Raw genomic sequence first — 22,313 nt, forward strand, 5'->3', positions numbered from 1 at the left:
ATATATATTTTTTTTTTATATTATTCTATGTTGTATATTGTACATTTTTTTTAGGTCATCGTGAACGCCTCTATTTTATATTGGTTTAACATAATATATAATATGATTTTCATCGATTTTAATCGTTGCGAACTTTTATACCGAACGACATTAATAATGTAGGTAATAAGTTAAAAAGTGATTGGACGTGAAAAATGTATTCTCCCGGCAATGATGATAATGTCTAACGTACACGCCAGGAAATCGTTTTTCTTTGCTCCTTATCGGCCAAATTCCCCGAACAAAATACTCGGACCGGGGTCTTCCATCATAGTCAAAATGATGGATGAACGTTGCAATGACCTCCCGTCGAACTTTTCCCAATTTCATTTCCTACCTCCTATATAGTATAAAATATATATTATTATGCCACCGCATGATGACAACCGCTGACTTTTTATTTTCGGATGGAAGGTTTGTTTGCTGTCCCAACTCATTGTGTTCGACAAAAAGTCCAGGGTTGGTTTTTTATGCGCCTACCCCTGTGAGCTTTTATTTTGTTCCAGATTTTTTTTCACCAAAATACTCGTTTTTTTCGATGTAGATGATAACAGAGCACAATGCCCTTTAATACAGTCATATTCTCGTCTGCTATTTAATGTACGCGCCAAAACGAAAAGGAAATTCTTTTTTCGAACATAATATAATATACTCAGTGTCACGTGTAGATAATAATAATACTATGATGATAATATTATAATGTAGGCGCCTGGTACTTATATTATAATAGTGACACCTTATATTTATATAACAAAAGTTATATCATTACATTTTGGTGTGTAATAATACGCCAACGTAATTTACGATTGTTTCTATAATTTTGTATTTTCACGTTGTACTGCATTATGATGAAGATGTATATTGTAAGGTTTTAAAGATTGATTATTTATTTTTATTTTTTATTAAGCATAGCTGAATAAGTCGATGTCATAAAATATAAGAAACTATCGCTGTTTATTATAAATACCCATCAAATAATTTATGAAGGTGATTTTAGTTGGGAAAAAATAAGATGTGATATATAGCAATAGGTAGTTAGGTATAGGTAGACATTATTCATTTAAAAGAGCTTGTGAAAAATCTGGTGACTGCGAACAGTAGGTACCTACATTACGTATTTTTTTAGTTTATTCATATATATATTTAAGTTTTAGTTACGCAAATTATGAATAACGAATTAATGGTCAGAAATGAATTATATTATAGTTGTATTTTAAGCGACGAAACTGAATGCAATTTTATCAGTATATTTACATTTTTAATAAATTGTGAATAATTGTATTATATATAAAAAAAAATAAAGTGAAAGGAGTATATCGTATAAAATATAAATTCTAAACGTATCTACATAGTTTTAATAGAATGTCTAACCTTGGGTACCTATACAAATATTCGTACACAATCCGTAATATTTAAACAATTATTTTTATGTTTGATGTTTTAGCATTTTATATTAGTTAGGATATCATAATCCAAAAATACCATAGAAAAGTTTTAAAATAATTACATTCCAATATTCGTATAATGGATGAGTAGACATTTGAAAAATACGTTAATTCCCTTTGTTGAGTTTCATTATCGACTTAATTTGATTACACGAGCTGAGTAAATATTGAATTTGTTATGTCCAATTACCGATATCCAATTATAATAGGGACTGAGCATTAACTGGGATTCTCTCCAGTTTTATTATAATATTTTTAATGAAGTTCTAACTCGTTATCGTTCAATAATGTTTTTATTAGAACAAAAATCGTATATATTGCTTTGGAAAGTAAAAATCAATAACGTCCACTTCATTATTATTCTGGTTGCGTTTTAGACGAACGCAAACAAACTATATATTAAACTATTCCCACGGGACTACACCATAAAATTTCTGTAGACAAAATTATTAATTAAAGAAACCGCCCGCGGGAAAGACAGAAAGACATCATACCATATAAACGCGGATTTTGAAATTATGTGACATTTTTTTTATGTACATACTACGTCGTAAGTTAAACATCTATTTTGGTTAATATGTTTTATTGTTGTATGGGTGTTTCAAAATCAAAGTACCGCATAACTAACTAAAATATAATATGAAAGTATGAAAAAAATCTAAAAAATCTACAAATCTACATTTAAAAATGCTATATTAAACATTGAAATCATTTCAACTTAGTTAAACTAGAGAGACAAATAAATCATACCTGAGTAGCATACCTATACATAATGAATACACATTACGCTTGGGGTGGAAGTTTTTTCACCATTAAAATTCAGTTTTAAAAAAATAAAAGTTTTTTATACAACGCGAACTGCAGTTATAAATTATAATAGTTCCCTTAAAATAATATTAACGACGCCTTGCCGGCGTGATGTACATGATACATATTTATATGTATATAAACATCAATTGGCTTTTACGTTTATAAAATATCAAAGGTACTCGTACCTACATAAAGATAATTATGTAATATTAATAATAAATAAACTTAGCATGATACGAATATCGATATAGAATTAAAAGATGCCAAATACCTTTATTATTTCAATTTCAAGGCCACATGATTAATCATATAATATTATTATTTTTTTTTTTAGGGTTAAAGCTTCGACAACTGAGGTCATTAGCCTGGGGGAACTGTAGGGGAAGGTACTGTAGGTTTTAAACACGTGGGTTTTTTGGCAGAATTTTGAATGGGCACCCGTAGGTTTCTGCCATGCCCGGTTGGGGGGCGGCGGCCTCTCTCTCCAGACACCGCGAAATGCCCAAAGAGCGATGCCGCCCGTGACCGAGGTTCGAACCGGCGACTGCGTGCATGGCAACAGACGCCTTAGTCCGCTCGGCCACTCCACCCCCCCCCCCCCCACCCCCCATAATATTATTATTTATTAAGATAGGTACCATTTTCGGATTTTGAGTCTATAGTTCGTTGCAACGCCGACGGCGGAAAAGTGAAGACGGCGGTAATTTTTTAGTAATAAAGTATTGACTCGAAAAAAATTATGTAAAATAATAATTCGCGAAGACGGTATCGGTGAATTTTTAATGGCACTAAAATAAATAAGAAATTTTCATCGCGAGGGCTAAATAAAAAACCCAAACCTCCGGTGACTCGAAGAGTTGTAATTAAACACCGCCGCTAACTCTTCCCCCCGTATATATATGTGGTGTGTGTGTGTGTGTGTGTGTGTGTGTGTGTGTGTGTGTGTGTGTGTGTGTGTGTGTGTGTGTGTGTGTGTGTGTGTGTGTGTGTGTGTGTGTGTGTGTGTGTGTGTGTGTGTGTGTGTGTGTGTGTGTGTGTGTGTGTGTGTGTGTGTGTTGATTATAGATTAAAGAATAAGGGCATTGTATATAATAAACACACTTGTGTGTGCGCGCCATAACAAATACGATGGGGACAAAAGACGGACCCTAATTGGACCGAATATATACATTTTATACTCCCGTTCAGTTTTTAAATGACCCTTTAGCGAGACGATACTATTACGTACTGTGTATTGAAACGGGAAAAAACACGATCAAAATTCCTCGGCGCATTTATAAAAAAATTGATAATAAAATATAGTTTAAAATATTACAATATTATTATTATATCATATTAATACAATATTTGTATTTTTTAATACCACAATACCGACGATTTATAAACTCGCAAAGAGTTTTTATATATCAAATAAATAATATTGTCACGGTAAATCGTCGGTTTTCAAGTGTTACTACCTACGACTTATATGGAACTATGTGGAATTAATGCTATACTGGAAGACTAGCTGTAGTGATTTGCCATTTGCAACACGAAATGATCCAACGGGTTTAATGCGATTATAGAGGGTGCAAGGAAAGTGAAACGACGATAGCATATTATTATATCGCCATCATCACCCTACTGTAGTGTAGTCGGATTTGAAAAGAATACACGTCACGATCGACATGATAATAATATTATTATGTAATATAATAAACTGATCGACGTCGTCGAGTCGGAAATCAATCAGTATAATATTTTAATAGGAAACGTACGGCGATCATATAAATTGTCGTCTCAATGGTGTTATCGTAACAATATACAACTCGCACGCGATGAGTATACGTCAATAATCATAATCATAGTAATAATAATAATAATGATAATACCAATACTAATAATAGTAATAATATACCAATAAAGTGTTTTGCATACTACAAGACGTGTACTGTGTATAACACACACAAACACATAATATCACATACGACGGCACACGCGTATAATGGTAGGTATACATTACGCACTATCGCGGGGTCACTCGGCGCATTCGACGGATAGCCCCCGACCTGTGTGATTATAATAATATGACGTAATGCCATCTCGTGAGAAATTGTAATTTTACCAACCATCACTTAATACCTATATAATAATAATATTGTCCACCACCGCCACTGGTAGTCAAATGATATCATATTATTATTATTATCATTATTGTTGCGATAATGCTGGCGGTGGTCGCTACCGCAATGACAGCCGTCGCCCCCGTGTAATATATTATTTAATTGCGCGGGATCCTGGCCAATTAATTATTATTATTATTACAATATATGCGTTTGATGTGTAGCGTTTGTAACGTATGTGCGGTCGAGCTGCAGTGGCGTCCGCACAAGGACATGCACGATTAACAAATATTATAAATTATAATAGAAAGACGTACATATTATGCGATGTGTCGTTTTTTCATAAAATATATGACGTATAGCGAGTGTTGTGTCGTTGACTGTTCGTCGTCCGAGTAGGAAAAAACAATGAAATATTATAGGTGATCATCAGTCATTTATTTATTAGTAAAACGACGGAAAAAATTTACTGAACGAAGATCACAAAATTCTGGTTCGGTATATTAATAATATTTTCTGTTTAATCCATTTGCGATTCAAACCATTTTTAGCCGTTATTCTCTTGCGCTCCAAATCATAGCCCACATGCACATGTAAAACTAAGAAAAATTGTGTAACGTTGAAATTTATTGAGGTAAATCTTAATCGATAGAGTTTTTCTTATGATTTTCATACTGCGGATTATGAACTGTGTAGGTAACCTATGTATAGGTACAATCTACTACAATAATATAATAATATAATATTTAATGTAACTATTTCCATGTACAACTAAGTTGGTCAGTTTTTACTTTACCGTTAGTTTAACTTCAAAGTCATGTTTCTAGAGATGTTAGTTGTTATTGTGTTACACACAAAATTATGTCGAAACCAATAATTTAATAATAAAGTCAACCGAAACTTAAGCCATTTATGATGTTTATTAAAAAAAATTAAAATTACTGAAAAATACATATTATTAGGATAATAATATTAAACTAATTATACCTAGATAGTAAAAATAAGATGTTTGTGTGTCCAACTTAATTAATAGATATTTCTATTAATTATTCAATATTTATTTGTAAAGATATAATGGTACACAGTACAGCCTGTACTAACTAACTTATATAATACGTATATATTATGTAAAATGTAAATGTAGAATACAGGCGTATAGAATGATTCATTCGACGTATTATTTCGAAAATTATTAATTTTTTTCATTAAACATAACTGACAGTAATGGTGGAGAGCATTTGGGCTATAAATCAGAATGTAATTTTGTTTTAATTCTGAACGCAGATATCCACAACTCCATTATGTATGAGTTACTCAGGGGCGCAAATGGGCTTTACCTAACAATGTTATACTGCCGTTCTGATTTTGAGCTCGATATAATAAATCTGTATTATAGGTAAGTACATAGTTGTATGAACACACAAACTTAATAAATTGTGAGAGCTTGGTATTAGCGCGCACAATATATAACCATTACACAAACCTGTTCAGTGGGGCCCATTATCTTTTTGAAATGATAAAAATAAAATAAATAAATAAATAATAGATGTTATAATTGGCCCCTATAGTATACTGGACTTGTATAGAATCTACCGTGTAAGGATCGCGAATAACCAAAGGCAACTGCATTATTGTCGTGTCCCCCAATCATCATATTATGACGACGGATGTGGGATGTGAATTTATTGTTTAAATATTTCATAATACTACAATAGTATTGTCTCGAATACTTACCAATGATGTTGTTTTGTATGAAACGGTATCTTCGACTAATCGCCAAAAAACCTGCGAACACAAAATATGAGATATTGTATTATTGTATGCATATACTGAATAGGATTATGTCAACATACAGCATCAAAAGAGTAGGTACCTTATTTAAATATCCATGTATGATTGATTACGTTAAGTATATAAATTATTATATCAAAGGGTTTGCAAATGATTTCACCGGAAATAATCTACAGCATATATGTATTTATAAGTAGAATTAAAAATTTAAGCTGTACATATAAATCAGGCTGTGTATTGATGTAACAATTATAGTGACATTTTTCCTGAAAAGCTTCGAAATGTTTTTAATGAGCTGATCATAAATCGATCAGCTGCAGCAGTGATGTTAGAGGACTTGAGTGGTACAAGAAGGGGTTCTATCAGCTGGCAGTCTTCCAAGGGTTGGTGTTCAGTCTATTGTCTTTAAGCAAACAATTGGCTTGTTCTTGATGCGTACACATGCACACAACAACAAGCGAGCAGTCCGCTATTGGCCGGCAGTACTCTCGTGTGTATAACAATAATATATTATAATAATATAATCCATATGTGGAATATAATAATAATAATATGTTTTATTTGTCAGATGTACGATTATTTACAACTTCAACAAGACGATAGGAGAAGAAGACTCTCGACCGTATAAGTGTATAACAATATTATACACATAAATACGGTAAAACTGTTTTTATTATTTTTAATATCGTTATCACGTCGAATCCCAAAGACTAACTGTGGCTGACTAGTGACTATATATGTTTAGCGTACATAATAAATAAAATCTGCACATAAATTGCCATATGTCCGAGTACGAGCGGATTTTATTATTATTACTATAGTATTATTATTGTCGCTGTCGTTGTCTACACTATAAGCTCTTTGTCTTCTCCATGATTTCCATTCTCAGAGCACTATTCGATTTCATATGAAACGAATATACTATTATGCGCCCAATATCGTACTTTATTATACACTTTATAATGTATAGGTACTTCGAGATAGATAAAATATGAAAAAGAGATTATAGAGAATAATATTGTATCGGTGGTGGTATAGAAAGTTTGACCTCGAAATTATAATATAGATTTGAAAATTTAATTTCATTAGTCCCCGAGAGAATTCCATCACACACCACACAAAATAGGTAAATGTGGGTAAATTTACTATGTAGGTACCTACTATGTGCGTATAGACAGTATCTATATATTATTAGGTATACTATTTCCGATTTTATATTTGTAATTAAAAACATACATTAGTTCGAGTTAAGTTCTTTTCTATAAGTAGAAATTCAAATGTGTGTACTGCAGCAGCTATATGTCAATGGCTAATAACATAAATACAACTTAACCTTTTCAGTCTTTGCGAGATTATACCTTAAGAAGTTAAGTACACTGATCTAACTTAAAAGTTACAATAATAATTCTATTCAAAAAAATTAATTTGTGATATTCACAAATATTTTTAAGTGAGCCAATTTGTTATATAATGATATGATTGCAAGTCTTCAATATTATTGTGGAAAATAAACGAATACGAAATAACTATATAAATAGCGAACGACGATAATATTATATGAGATATCAATATATATTTTGTTTTTAAATAGGATTTGTGTATTTTATTCTTCAGTAGTATAATATTATATACTGACGTCGAGATAACTGATTTTAATAACGATCAAATATGTAATTAAGCGAGACCTATTTTAATTAAATGTATTCACACACGTTGACGATGTTAAACAAATTAGTTTTTGCAAAGTAATTTAAATAACTTGAAACATAATAAATTATCATATATAATATTATACAGATGAAATTGAAGGTTACAATATACACGTGCATAAACGTGAATACATTATTATAACGTTGTTGACAAATTGCATTTATGCAGTTTTTCTGTTGCACTCCTACTAATATAATATAAACAGTTGAATATAAATACGAATACATGGTATATGCATGTAAGAGCTGTAACAATACGATCAAGTATTCGATATTTTCATCTATTGTATAATGTATCTATTCTGTCATATTATTATTAGATCGCTGATAGCTAAATTATTAATATTTTATGGTCTTGTGATTTTTTTTCATCTTGGATTTGAATTCAAGGAAACCAAGTTGTCCACAAATTAATTTTAATATTATTCACCAGGAAAGTTAAATAAAAAATAATGTATAATTTGCACGATATGAATCTTTACTTGTGAAATATTATTATGATTCATTTGCCCTTGAGGACTTAAATCGAAAAAGTGTCTTTAAATAGCGATTTTTTTCAATAACGAATTGACTATTAGTATATGTTTCTGTTTCTAATTTTCTGCATCCTAAATTGGGAGATATTTACGATTTTACACTTTAATGATTTAATGAATATTATTGTTAGATGGTATGGTTATTTTGAAACAGTTGATCGATAGACATTGGTATATTATACTTATGGCAATTTTGTACAATGTACATCGATAATATGTAATTCTATCCATCACTGTAGAATCAATAAAATATTCAAAAGAATTAAATTGCACTAAGGAAATACATTCTCTTGCTGTGGTACGCTGTCTCTAAAAACAGTCTCAAATGTACATCATTATGAGTAAATGTTATTATTGAAGCCACTTCCTAAATGTTCAGAAGATTTTGCGGACTAAATTTTCTTCGAGACAATTCCAATATGACATGTTAAAATTTTGTTTTTAATAAATACGAAACGACGTGCAACCGGCAACTTTGTTTAGCAAGTTACGCGCATGTCAAAGTCATTCTAAATATGACAACGAGACTTAATGAATACGTTTAAAATATTCATTTTTAATTTCATTTTATTAAAACATTTTTATAACGATTGCATTAAATACAAAATATGTACATTGATTAATTAAATCAATTAAACATATTATTTTCTTTAACTGTTCTTATACCTAACTATTATATATAATAATATACGTATGTCTACCTATTGCTACTTAGCTTAAATAAATTATCTCAATTCTATTTCTTTTTATATTTAAACTTTAGTTGGTATAGGTATTTTAGTTTTCACTAAAATGTTATACTTTTATAGTGATTTCCAAAAAACAGTTTTTGATTTATTTGAAGTCAGAGAAAGACCGTTTAAAATGTACTATAATCATTTACGGTAATTTATTACATTGGCTTATAAATTAAAACACTAATCATCATTGTTCAGTTGTAGTATTATAGTCTTTAAAAGGGGGAAAAGTTTTGTCGGGAATCGAAATAAATAAAATAAACACTTTAATTTTTTTTATTTAGATAGTTTTTGGTAGAAGTTCGAACAATTCAGTTAAGTATAGTAATTCAATTAAAGTTCTAAATTGTTGAATAATATTGACATGGGGTATTGTCATGAGTACATGTCTTACAATAAATTGTGTATATGTATATACATAACCTAATACTAGTCCACAAACGAGATTAGAATTTAAGATCAATACAGTCTTTATTCGACTTTTCATTTGGAATCACGCAAAAATGCTCGAAGGAGAGTGGTTTATATATGTTTTATCCAGAATGAATTTTCAACGCAGCAGCATTCCTTGACTTGTTAAATAAAACCAATAAAATTTACGACCTCGAATTCAATCTTTATTACACCTTCGACGTAACCACACGCGTAGGTATATATTATTCCAAACCATTGTATATATATATTCTTGATAAAAGCTGGTTCGCTTAAAAGTGAAACTCACGCGCCCTTAAAACACTTTGTGAAAACTTTTTTGGTTTTCTCAACTTTTTCACTGGGTCAATATTCGATTTTAGTCTTACACGATTGATCACCAAATATTCGTGTGTTCGCTCTCTTTAGACATACATATATATATATATATAGAGTTTAACGTGCATACGTGTATATATAACTTCGTAAAGTTTTACGCTCGTGAACGCGGCCGCTATATTATGGTTTTAGTTTAGTCCGTTTTAATGTTTTCCATCACGAAATTTAAGTTTCTTAAGGGTTTATTGTTTGTGCTTTGTTTTTTTCCGCAACGGGGGCGTGTTCGTGGGGGATGACTCGCGACAGGCCGAGAAACAAGCGTTTCGTACATATTATTACGTTAATTAGCTGATTTTTCTCGGTAAAAATCAAACTTAGGAATAAATTAAACAATAATGTTATATCGATTCGCGACACGCTTAATTCGTGAATATTAATAATATTATGTCAGAAATGTGACTGCTCCAATCAATGCAAGTCCACAAAAGCTGATAACCCGGTCAGCTGCGTGATGGCTTGTCGATATAACATTTTAACAATGTGATTTTAAGAGTTGGAATTTTTGAACAAATCCTATTTTTCCTCGTCGGTGCACACTCGTCGTAAATCACAACACGATGTACTATTCATTCATAAAATAGCGATGGAAAAAATAATAATACATATGGTCACGTATTATACACGCGTAGATATAATAATTTACTATTCAAATTTTTGACCAATTTACAGAAAAAAACGTTTATTTCGCTTCTCATTCTCTTTTGTCGCCGCTGCATACGATATCGTATTATAATCTGCCACGACAATAACAATTATGACCACATTGTACGAATAACGTAATTATCACGCGCCGATGACGTCACTGTATTTGCTTTTATATATATATATATATATATGTATGCACCTATTATTGACAATGTGACATTGTATAGATATTAGCCATGTTATAGACTGATGTTCCTGGTGGCCAACAGCTAGTACGATACTCATAGTAGGTATAATACCATGGATGCGAAGGATGCGGAGTCACAGCCATTACGATTTTTATTTATGTAGAATATTATATATAGGTACTTATGTCATAATATTGGGTACCAAGAGCATATATTTTAATATTTTGAGTAGTATACATGAGCGAAAAGCTAATAATAATAATAATTATAATATATAAGCTAATACGCTGGACAAAATAGAACGAAATAAACAATACATAATTTAGTAGCTCGTATACATTTTAATAACGGTGTTTCTACATAAATATACACTTCGAATATTATACTGTGTCTCATCGCGTGTCGGTCCGCGAACATAATATTAAACAACTCACCCACCCATCGACTGCCTAAACTTTGATACCGGTATTACTATTTGAATACTTAATGAAAATCAGTATTTCAGCTTTTAAAACATTTTGCATAAATTAACCCCTATATAATATTTATTAGCCGTCTCAGATTTGTAAGTAACATAAAACAGAGATTTTACTTTGTAAATTTTGAGTTTTACTTTTTTTTTACAGTAATTATTTTTATTACACAACAAGTTTTCGAAATATAATGAGATTTCTAACAAAAACAGTGTAGTTGGATATAATATTTAAACATGGTTAGTTAGGTAATGATTCAATAACACGAAATTAATAATTGTTAATTAATATTTATGAATAAACATAAAGTGTAATACGTACCTACAAGTTTTTTATCGAAAAAATCATGCTATTTTTCGAAATAACATGATACTATGAATTTCAAGACATATTTTTAATATGCGTTGGTAATAAGTGCATTAATAATGTCATGTATAACCAAAACTTGCTAGATGAAACTAAATTATATCGGGTTATGAGTTATGACAACGATAATATATTATATATATATATTATATGATTTATAAATCATATAATTACCATCGTAATATTATACAGTTGTAGACTACAACTTGTAGTCTTGTAGAGTTTTACTTACGAATTCTTGTTTGTGTTTTTCGTACTACATATTTTGCTTCATAAAAATCATTATGCAGGTTCACGTCATCAATTTCTGAAAAAAAAAAATAAAAAAAATTAAGTGCCCGTCTTGTAATAATAATTATTGCTTAAGTGATTATGCTACGAGTTATACAAATCGGATACAATTTACAATTATAATATACACTGCGCTAATTATACATATTAAAATAATATTATAGTGACTACATTATAATACACCCGTAAACGGCATAAACGTATTAGGTAAACAACAATTAAATCATCATATTACATTTAGCCGATTACTTACGCATAGGTATATAATTAATGATATCGTTGTGTAAGAACTAAGAATACGGTAAAATAGGCATATGCGACCAGAAGTTCACGTGCACGAGATGCCTTTATTAATGACATCGTCAAAATATCATAATTTACCTATTCGATATTTGACGAGATGTTAATAATAATTTAATGTCGCCATGATATTCGTTTGTTGTGCATAAAAAACAATAGTCATTAATACTATATTTAAAATTTCTCACACTGAAAAAATTTTCGCTTTGTGATTTGTAACCATTTTTTTTTCTTACTCTATGTCATCACATTTACCTAAACTCTATAACCTAGTTAAAAAAAAAAAATCATGGTATAGCCGTTTCCCGTGGCCATCGTTTTGTGGCACACAGGCATAGAACACGTTTAATTTGCGTTTTCTTTGATTTTTTTCTCACAGACCGAAAGATTTTGGGAAATCATCTCCACGATTCGTCAAAGACGCTAAGACAATGTCCCGACATTATATTATATAGTGTAGGTAACACCTATAACGCATAATATATTTTAAGCGTTTGGAATTCAGTCCGTACGCACTGTGCAGACAATATATTATACATCCACCCACCCGCTCGCATACTCTTATTATTATTATTTCTTTAGCCTCGTTTACCCGGAGATGTGTATCTGCGCACTCGTAAGCCCTGGAGCCAGAAAATTCCCTGTATTCGCGCTAATGACGAACACTCGACCTGAACCCGACTGCAGCAGACGATTCCCACACCGTTTGCGTCACGATCTATATTATTATAGTGCGTATATAGTAGGTATATAAAATACATAGGTATATAATATTCTAATATGCAACAACGTCTCAGGGGCAAGCGGGTGGCCCGCGATCACGGAATCGACGTATAAATCACGGTCTCAATAATATATTATACGCATATGCCTATAATATAATTGCAATACTGTAGGTGCCTATGCATTTGTGTGTGAATGTGCTTCAAATGCATATATTATTGTAACAAGATGACCGTTATGAGCGTAATATATAAATAAAATAAAACTGGGATAAACAATTTTGATATTATTGGTACCTACTTTGTGAAAAATACCTCTACATTTGATTAATAATTTATTATAACTATAAGAACATGAATCGGACGGCCAGCTGAAATGTAATGTCGGAAACTTGCCTAACTAGAATATGATGCCAATAACAGACTATATTTTCATGTTTTTCATAAAATAGAAATGTTCATAACATATTAACAAAAAAAGTGAAAAAGAAAAAGAAAAACGGGCCGAATTATCGAGACTGGATAATGATGTAAATGAGCTAAACATATTACCGAAATGTGTTCACAAAACAATAACTCATATTATGTAAGTATAGTCGATAGATTTTGAGAAAATTGAGGAGCTTTGGAGAGGAGGTGTGTCTTTGTACTTGGTGACCCCATGTATGATAACTTTATGCTTGCTGTATATACACATTACACATAGCTTACATAGACAACATATTGTTATGATTGATACATTTTATTCCACGGACATCCGATTCGACTGGTCTTGATATTGAAACAACCGTCGGAGATGAACTAATGAATTATCGTCAAGGTCGTCAGTGATACCAATATTCGTTTGTTTGTTCTGTTACACTAAAAACAAATTTCGATCGAAACGAGCGCCAAAAACTGCAGAGCAACGGCCGTGAAACAACTCGTTGGTGTCAAAAGAAAACATTCGTGTCCCAGTATAATAATATTATACCTAATATAGGTATATAAAAATATTATTTGTGATGAAAATAAATAAAAAGGAGAAAACTGCGACAAAAAATCAAATCAGCTGGTAGCCCACCTACCTATATACTATTATATATTTTGTGTGGAACGTATTATTGCTATATATGGTTTTTTTGTACATATATTTATTATATATTACTATTCACAACACATAGCATCATACAGGTTCACGGCTGCAGTCGTAAACACGTGCGAGCGATAAATGACAATGCATACCTAATATTATTATTATATATTATACAGGATGATTTACCGCAACATTTTTACACTCACTACCATTTTATCATTTGATTATACACTATGCGAATTCTGATATTTTAAATTTTAAATTATTCTCAAAGAACCATTATATTATATAATAAAAATTGCCTCGAGTTATTAAACTTGAAGTATCTACTAAGGATTACGTATTCCACGTGCAGATTGTATGTTTAGATGGTATAATGAAGGAATAGTGATTTTAAAATTATAGTAATTAATATAGAATATAGATTTAATACAACTTGGTATATAATTTGTTAAATTGAGCGAGAATAATAACTAAACATTCCATATATTTTATAATTTATGTAAGACCATTATACTAATGATAATTGTTTTAAGTACACAAACTTGCAGATCAGAAACTATTCATTCAAGCTTTGATTCAAAATTTGTAAAATAATATTACTGTATAAACGATTACTGTTTTGCAGTAAAAATAATTGTTTCTCATTTGTTAAAAAGAATCGTGCAGTATCACCACTGGATAATACTTAAATTTTATAAAAAATCTATGTAGGTACCTATTTGAAAATGAGGGATTTTTAAGTATGCCAACCTACTTAAATTGGAATTGGAAAAATTCATTATTAAAGGATTAAAGAGAGTGAATTGTCTTGTGCATTATTGCAACATAATAATATGGTACGAAACATTTTTAATATTTAACGTAAAAACGCGAGTGCGACGGTAGTATAAGATGTAGGTATATAGGTACTATAATGCATATTATTATGATTCATAGGTCATAAACATTTAGGACATACCATCTACAACAATATAATATATTATATTATTACCTATAATATACTGGTAATAGGTTATATTATATAATCTAAAATACCTACACCGATTGCCGCCAATATTTTACCGCATATAATGATAATGAAGTTGTTATAATATGTTTATAAGCCCAGTAATATAAGAGCGCTTGCTATCGTGGTATTACCTACAGTGATGCGGAACGGAAAAAAGTCGTATGAAAATAATATTCTTCTTCTTATTATTATTTAAAAATTACGATTATTAGTTATTAGTGTTATTACTATTCAAAACGCGAAGTGTGCGTATGCGCGCGCTTGCAATTTACAGCCTTGCATTGCGGCTAACCACTCGTCGTCCGTTTAATTAAACAACCTTGACCGTCCTATATATCTAATATGTTGCCGTGCGCAACAGTACAAAATATAAACTGTAATGCGAATATACGAACGGAGTGAAAACCGAAAAATAAATTGCACTTTGTCGTTATGCAACAAAATTTGTAAAATTCTAACTAGGTACTCCGTTCCGGTAAACACCGTGGTGGTACCTACCGTGGAAATAACCTAAACGTAGCGTTGGTGCTGGCGAACACGTACTTAAATAATAAATAATGTTATTATTTAGGTATAAAAAACATTTATACGCGTAAAACCGCGAATCATCGCAGGTTAAGTCATAACGATATTATAATCTGTTGTTATTATTATTATGATATTTTATTATATTATTTAAATGCGTCGGCAACAAATATAGGGCACTCGAAATATGGACGATTTTCGGGCTGAAATTCTCCAAAGTTTTGCTATTGTTTAATAAAATAACGACGTCGTGACCGCTTTATAGTAGATTTTAATGAAATATTTCGGCAAAGTTTCGTATAAGTTTGCAATGGTAGTTGAGTGATACGCGTCAAGTTATAAATGAAAATTTCAAATACAAAAAAAAAAACTGGTCAAGACTGTTGTTGTTAGATCTCAAAAAACGTAGCCCTTTACGCGGGTTTTAAATAAAATTGCATTAGTGGGAGATCAGAGATGTATTTTTTTCGGAAACTAACAAATAAAATAATATATAGTATTAAATAATACAATAATAATATGTATGTACATAATATAGTACGTTTTTGGCAACAGTGCATTATATTTTAATATTATAATATTATTATAACAGATGTCACGGGAACAACCACTTCCCGTAACTCGATAACTCTGCATAATTGTTAGGAATATTATGATTAATATTATTGACGAACATATTGTTTTCAGTGATTGGAGTGTTTGCATATCGATTGTCGCCAATACAATTTCATATTATGCTACATTTAATAATATACATTAGGTGTATCAGAATCGAGATGGCCAACTGCACTCCGGTTGTAATCAACATATTTTGATGCAACAACAACAATAATAATGATAACGATAATATAATACAAATTAAGTACCTATCGACTCCCATATAGTTGCGGTATCCAACCATAATATTTTAATGAGCGATTTATAATTTATAATAAGTAATAATATTACGACAATCTCGCGCATTAATATATAATAATATATTATAATATGTGACTGCACCGTGGCGGTGTTCGTGTGTTGTACTACATCAGTTGTTGTTGTACACTGTGCACACTATACACATACGAATACACAACAGTAATAATAATAATACGATATATTTTATTGTGCGTCGTGAGCTTGTACATGCGTTAGCACATACAACGCGGTCGATAGTGCGATCATTAACCAGCGTGAGATCGGTAAATCTGTCGGCGCGCGCGAATAACGAGTATGATATATATATATATTTATATAATATTATTGTATGATATAATAGCGAAGTGCTGTTGCTGATGAATAATAATATACCTATATTGTAATAGGCGGTCTCTGTGGTGATTATTATATTTTGTATTTTGTTGCATTTCGACGACGAAAAACGCACCACAATAAGTAGGTACCCACTTATTAGTAATACTGAAATATTGTTGAGTTTGGAGTTTTATTGGTTTTTCTGCTCTAAAGTATATCATATAATAATTTGGTCAGTTCTCCGCCGCCACCGTCACCGCGGTTGAAGTATTACTCCGATCAAAATTTATCATTTATTTTATATAGAATATATCGTTTGTTACATTATTATTATTAGAGTAATGTTATAACGGAAGTATAATAAAATATATTTTCTTCAATACGTACGATTTTCGTGTTATGTGTGGTGGTACACGGGGGACGAGCATTATTTTCCCCGTCCCACGGTCGAATTACGCGTTTTGTGCGAAATGTCGCCTTTTAAAACGAAATCTTACACCGTGTTTTCGCCGTTATGTATACGCTGAAAATCGTTCCCACAACATAATACACGTGTATTGAGTTTATTATTATTATTCTTAAAACACGATCATAAGCACACGTATTGTGTATGTATGGGGTTGTACATGATATTTTATATAGCGGGGGAGCGTAAGCGCGTCGGAAAACGTCGGTAACCGGAAACCACGCGCATAGAGACTACGTGTTGAATTCGATTTCCTGACGATGCTGCGAGGCGTATACCGGATATGTATATATTTGCTTGTCGGTTAGACACGTACCGCGACGAGAAATAAGCGGGCGGCGTCTTCGATCAAAAATAGATGGGGTACATCGTACATGATGTTATAATATGATCCAAAATGATTAAATTATGCTCGAATTCTGCGCAGCCATATTCATATTATCGGCCAACCTGCGCTATCCATACGAACAATATTTTGGGTGTCGCAAACAATCGCCGTGATGTGCTAATTGTTATCAATATTATATTAAATTTTATTGGAACGGTTTAAAAAAAACAACAAATGATTCCTATTAGTCGTATCCCTGAATTTGAAACATTAATATAAATCGAATGACTAATACTATAATAAACTTACAAAGTTACAGGTTTACAACACGATCGTGATATAAAATAACTTGACGGTGTCATAATATTGAAAGGTTTACGGTAATCCTGAACGAGTTTAATAATAATTATTATTATATGATAACAATCACAGTCCATGGTTTACGAAACGTATTTATACGAGTTCGATGTTTACGGATTTTTAAGACGTTTTCGCTGTGAAAAAGTCAGTTAAGCACGACGATTCAAGCAAAGCAACAATTATACCAGTCTTGACCGTTTTCCGAGTCTTCTCGAATTTAAACTACGATCGTGGTTAATGGTTAATAGTTTAAACTTTAAAGCCTTAAGGGTCTTTTGAGAATTAAACGTCTATAGCCTGGTTCTCACTACGGCGTGTCGTTCCGTGTCGTGTTCACTGCTCCGTATATATTCAATACGTATAGGTAATAAAATGTTGGTAACACGGTACCTACAAGTTGAATAATATAATAAAATAATCAACTCTACTCGGCATGGTGTAGTGAGAACCCGGCTATATAGCTATTTTATTATATATATTATCATGGGTTCGTGGTGTGTACAATGGCGTTGAATATTAATAAGCTATATACAGTATTGTGTGAAGTTATTTAAGTATTCAAACACAAAATTCTTATTTGAATACGTATTAATCGTTAATGTAAAGTTAATTAATAATTTATAATGCCAATTTCATTTCATATTGTTCAACTGTTATTTAAGCTTAAAACATGATAAATTTATGAACATCGTCATTCATGTTGCCGCGCCGTCTAAATACCAGTATGTTATTATTATTAGAACCAATACTTATTTTGTCTGTATAACGGTTCATATAATTACTATAATATTTTATAGTAAACGACTGTTTTATTAACCTACCCCAGAGTCAATAGAGAAATTTATGGTTTATGCGAATATCATTTAAAGTCATCATGTCCATCGTGAAATGAATATTGAAATCTTAAATCAAAACTATACATTAATAAAATTCGCGTTATTGCATATAATAATATTATGATTTATTTCATTACAAAATAAAATTTTCGTATTTAATTAAATATAATATGCTTGTCGATTCAGTATAAAATATTTACAGCTATATTACACATACAAACATATTACTATGTATAAAAATACGATAATTGTAAGCATATCAGATGATCTATGACTAAATGATCTCAAAGTATAACTAAGTATACAAAATTATATTTACGCAAGGATATACGAATAGGTCTTTAAATTTAACTTTGAAAAAATGACAACGAAAATGGACTGAACCCGAATATCTTGCTAAAAAGTTAGCAAGTAAACAACGAACGATAATAATATTATAATCATCAATCAGTGTTGTACAAAAATTTGAGAGTATGTTGTGATTAAATCAATAATTCAGATGTTTTTTATTACAGATATCGCATATTGGTACAACGTATTTACTATTATAGGTACAAAACAGTTTTGAAATAGTTATATGATATTTTTAACAATTTCATATATATATATATATATATATATATATAAGTTGACACAGTTGTTCAGTTTGAATTGCAGAAAAACTGTAATATTAAATATTCACGTAATATATCGGTTTGAAAATCGTTACTGATTAGTCAATCTTGAATTATTATGATCGTATACAATGAATTTAATTTTTAATTTAAATGTTCATACAACGAACAATATATTAAATCGTCATTCATCGTTGGTTGAAACAGTACAAATGTGACGAGGATTGTGTTATTGTAAAAAGCAACTTTTTAAAAACCAAAAATAATATAATATTATGAATTATAATATCACGTGCGTGTGTTAAAATAGTGTTATTCGCTTTAATATAATAGGTACACCTACTAATTTATCATTCGCTGTAAAAGTGTAGATATTATACACGCGGGCGTATCATTTGAACGGCATTTCGTTATATTCCCGAATAATAATAACAATAATAATAATAATAATAGTTCATAATGGAAACCTCGACGTCTGCACAACAGCAATAAGGTACCTAACTATTTTACCGTTTCGGTCCCGCACACATTATTTCGTTGGACAAAAACGGTTAACGCGCGACACGCAAGCACAATATAATATGTAAGTACAATACACATACACGACTACCCGAGTATATGTACAGGTGTAATTAAGTCAGGCAAATTACGCGGGTGGCGGTGGGGCGATGCCATTTGGCGTCATTAGCAGCCGCGTTCCTATATATTGCCGCCGCAAGAGTATCAATGTAAACTAGACGCGTATAATTACACGTGGAATCGCGGAACGACCGATTAAAAAAATGACTATAATAATAATAATAATAGTAATAATAAAACAGGTTTTAATGACGCGCGGCTTAAGCGATTTTTAAACGAAGACGGGGCCACGGGGAGGACGAGATCGAAAAAAAAAATGATTAAAAAAAATGTGAAAAGATTATCAAACGGTAGCCGTTCGCCGACGACGTCTACGACAACGGCGGCTGGTTCGTCTACTCATATTATTATTATTATACTGTTGTATAGCTGCAGGTCATTATTATATTATAATAACATAATATTATTATAGTTGTGTATGTTTATTGCTGCACACACGTGGTAACAATATTACACATTCGACTTATCCAGGTGAGGGTGGGGGGGGGGACGGGTAACTTACACGCCACCACAGCTACCGCACATTAAAAAACGTATTTATTATTGCGTCATATATGTATATAAAATAGCGGTGGCGGGTCGTCTACAATACCGTTTTTGCCAACTAGGCGCGCGACGACGATTAACAGCACTCCGCCGTTTGACTGTATAATTAATGTATTACATTATTGTATATATATTATATAACAGGATGATTCACCAACCATGCTCTACTCTTTTTTCTTCAATAACGCAATTATTCAAAATTTTATGTTGGAATTTTTGTATAATACAATAATATACATATACTATATTCACGTTCTTGAGGTTTTTCGTACTGTTTATGAAATGTCCTGTAGAGATCAAAGAGTCAAAATATATTATTAAAACGGTTTTTTCAATCTCGAACGGGATGGGGAGAGAACTTCCTAACGTTCATGACTATACCTACAACTGCTATAATACTACTAATAATGATGACACTATCTTCAGGCGTATGTGTAATGTGTATCTTATGTTATATGTATAATGTATATATTATATGACTACTATATTATATTATTACGACAACTCGAAATCTAATTCATGTTCATTACCGACTCCCTAACTAATTGTACGTCTAAAAATCGTGTATTTTAGTATCTTATAGAAATGGACAAGAAGCGTTAGATTTTATTTCGATATAATTATTATACAATACCGATACAAACACTCTTATACAATACGTCCTTATTGTGGTTTTATCATAGTAAATAACAATGTTTGTCAGTATGGTAAAAAAATATATATAGGTATTAAACAATAATAATGATTTTATAGTAGCGTAGGATAAATAATAAATGTATACATAAACATATACTTGCTTTATATCTACTATGCTTGTATCTAATATTTTAATAATAAAATACGATGTGTATAATATATAATATTTTATCAGTTTAGTTCGGTCGATTTAACAGACATTGTTATTGTGTTATTCACCACTGAAAAATTCGGAAGCTAACTGTGGACTAGAGGGTAAAAATAAAAAAAAGGATCGTCTTCGATTTGAAATTTGAACGCAATGGGTCTTTCGTTTTAATGGGCGTTTTAATATTATTTAAAATATGATAAATATGAATTCATGTTTTCATTAGTTAAAGACAAAGAATTCAAAAAGCAATCAATCTAATCATATTTTTTTTTTGTAGGACACATCAAAACATTTTTATTTGTAAGAATGCGAATATCACGTGTACAGCAAGGATTAATATTTTATGTTATACATGTTTCATAATACATGACATAACTTACCTACTGAAAATCATATAAATCTCGGTTTTAGAAAATAAAATTGAAAACTGATTAAAACAATGTTTTTACCACGTAACATAAAATATGCAATATGGTTGTGAATATTTTATTAAATTATAAATGTTTAGTCAGCATTTTTTTTTTTATATTTCTATTAATTCGGTGTAAGGTTTATCAAAATATAATGAAACGTTTCGCAAGCCAAAAAAAGTAGGTTCGACCTTAGTTCACGTTTATTATAACGATTAAGAATTATTGTATTATGTTATAGTTGTACGTTTTATTGTTTTAAACAATAGCATTATAATAATAAATAAGGACATACAATTATATTATATTCTGTGAAATGTATTAATTTTTTTGAATATGCAGTTATTTTATGCTTATAATAAAGTACCTTCGTAAAATATATAATAACTATAGCACGTCTACTCATCGAATTGATTTATTGATTCATGTAGAATTGATGAGGAGCGTGAAACTTTTAA

General features: G+C 30.8%; 1 long non-coding RNA gene across 1 annotated transcript in view; it reads right to left on the reverse strand.

Annotated features, from left to right (window-relative positions):
• LOC107165347 (uncharacterized) overlaps window positions 1-22,313 on the reverse strand; it is an 83,819-nt gene that overhangs the window by 38,494 nt on the left and 23,012 nt on the right. The window contains exons 4-5 of the long non-coding RNA XR_001506085.2: window positions 11,884-11,958; window positions 6,131-6,181 (exon numbers count right to left, since the gene is read on the reverse strand). This is a non-coding gene — a long non-coding RNA (uncharacterized LOC107165347). The remainder of the gene's footprint in view (window positions 1-6,130; window positions 6,182-11,883; window positions 11,959-22,313) is intronic.

Source organism: Diuraphis noxia, unplaced genomic scaffold (genome assembly GCF_037042655.1).
Source record: "Diuraphis noxia isolate RWA-SAM2 unplaced genomic scaffold, SU_Dnox_SAM2 contig0003, whole genome shotgun sequence".
In the NCBI taxonomy this organism is placed as follows: Eukaryota; Metazoa; Arthropoda; class Insecta; order Hemiptera; family Aphididae; genus Diuraphis; species Diuraphis noxia.